Source organism: Montipora capricornis, chromosome 4 (assembly GCF_036669925.1).
Source record: "Montipora capricornis isolate CH-2021 chromosome 4, ASM3666992v2, whole genome shotgun sequence".
NCBI classification, from domain to species: domain Eukaryota; kingdom Metazoa; phylum Cnidaria; class Anthozoa; order Scleractinia; family Acroporidae; genus Montipora; species Montipora capricornis.
In genome coordinates, this window is record NC_090886.1 from 42,647,776 (window position 1) to 42,650,402 (window position 2,627).

Here is a 2,627-nt window from a genome sequence, read left to right on the forward strand (position 1 = left end):
CGGATTTAACCAGAGCTTGTTCGAGCCCTGCGTATTTGAAGGAGGGACGCAAGCCACAATTCATGATATCCCTAGAAATAATGTTAAAACACAACTGTGACACTTCGGGAGATCCAATGCCAGAGATGGAGACTTTTGTTTCATGTTATATAATGTTATTTTCTATAGTTTCTCTGCTTAGCAGCCTTATGCTTAAGATCTTTTTTTCTTCTAATATTACCTTAAGATCACATTATCCTCTATGACTCGCTCTCATATTTCCAGTCATTTCTTTCTCAAAATCTTGTTTCATGATTTCGTATTCAATTGTTACTTTCCCTAATTCTTGTTTTAGTTTTTCAAGATGAGGCGTAAATAATTTTTTGTGGTTATCTATAGTAAGTGAGTAGTATAGGCAAAAGCACTTCGCTGCCTCTACAGCGCCACAAACTAGCAACCCACCTTTAAAATATCCACGTTTCTGGGCAACTTCCTTCAGCGTGTCAACGGAGACGAAATAGGCTAGTAAAGCAATAACAAACGAGGATTAAGGATGCACCTTATTCCAAAATGACCGCTGATTTATGCGCATACAAATTGGCCCTTGTTGCCTCGTTCAAGACAAAATATTCTTTTGAATTTTAAGCTTAAGAACGAGGCATCAAGGGCTAATTTGAATAAAAACAAAAGAACATTTAAATGCAGGCCATTTTGGAATAAGGTGTATGGTGCCTACTAAATACAAGGTCACAGTTCTCCCCGAATCAGTGCTGTGTGGAAAAAGAAGACTTCAGCAATGGCTATTGGAATCCATTTTTCAGAGATCAAAATGCTGATGTCAGCATTTTTTCTTAAAAAGACGAAGCACTTTTTTAGTTCTTCACAGAGTTTTTTAAATTCGCCTTAACATAAATACAAAGATATATATAAAAATCGTTAATGTAAAGGTATCACCACGTCAGAAGGATCACTTAAGATTCTCAGTTCAAACCTCACAGCGTGAACGAATGTAAACTGTTGAACTAAAGCGAGGACGGACAACTTCTGAAGGTAAAAATGTATTAAAAATTTAATTAAAACGTTTCGGTCAAAGACCTTGTTCAGTTATTACAACTTTTGAATAAAAAGTAGCTTTAAATAAGATTAAATAAGATATAATTCATTTAAATAAGATATCATTCTAAGACTTGAGTGTTGCCACCGACAATGTTTTGAACACCGGCTCCGTGCCATGTCTTGTTATAAACAGAGAGGCCATTGATCAGTACAAAGATTCTCATCGTGCAGGCATTTATTCAGGCAGGATTAAAAACATTGAATATCTAAATAGAGGAAATTGACATCACAGTTACACTTAAGTGTCTTTTATAAGGAGTAACAAACTGCCTTAGGGTTTTAGGAGGTGAGGGGAGTATAACATAAGCTTGAGGAGACTTGCTGTCAGTAATTTTCTGAGGGCTAGTTCGCTACGATTGCTGCAAAACTGAAAAGTTCAGGAATCGGTCATGATCGGTGTGAACCCATGAAAACCATATCCCAGCCATCTGATGGAATCAATACCAGGCTGCTGGGTAAAATTATCGCCAACCAACAAATTTGCAGAATTTTTTCGCTTACCATCGGTGAGATTCATGTGCTAATAACTCATGTACTGGTTGTCTGCAAATCTATTTTTGCTTATATATCGATATGAATAATGTTCCAGAAAATCATGCCTCGAATGTAAATTGTGGCCACCAACGATTTCTTTATATATTGCCCAAAAAATCGTTAGTGTACCTCCACCAATCATCAGCATAGCCCCAATTCCGGAAGTTATGGCTGCAGCTTTCAAGTTAAAGCTTTTCATTTCTGAAGCTATATCCGACTCTAATTTGGTCTCGCCCTCGCCCAGAAATTTCTTACATGCTTCTAACGAACGATTCACTTTAGCTGTATTCATTTCCAAATGAGCCGTCTCCTGATCTGAGATCTCAAAGTGTTTTCCTTTTGCCTCATCGATGTAAGCAAGCAAGCAAACCTAACCCTAACTAAGCAAGCAAGCAACTTGTTCCGCATTCAACATTGAAATTTCATCGTCATGTGCTCACGGATGGAGATTTCTACACTAGATATGCATTTGCTTCACCCGGGGCAGTGTGTCTCACACGCACTGTTTAAGGTTTGTTCCCTATACGGCATAGAAGGACATTTAGAGCCGAAGTACTGTAGGTAGTTAAAGTCTGCATACGAGCCAAGTGGCCCATCAGAGCCGGAGCTTATCCCGGTTTCTATGGCATGAAGCGACTGGGAGTATTTCTACTCCCCGTGGATGAAATGCAAGTCCATCGCAGGGTTACCCCCAGCATTTCGCTGGTACCCATTTATACACCTGGGGGAGAGAGACACCGTGATAGTAAAGTGTCTTGCCCAAGAACACAACACAATAACCCCGGCCCGAACCCGGACCATTCGCTCCGGAGTCGAGCACACTAACCATGAGGCCACCGAGCCTCAATGTGGACTAAGTATCCTGTGTCGCGTGTTATTCGCTGTGTTATTCCACATACGTAGGACATTAAGGTAACGAGGTTTTTTAGCAAATAACCGTGATGTAATAAGAACATCAGTGACTTTTTGTTCTTACCACATTTTGACGTCATCTGTGA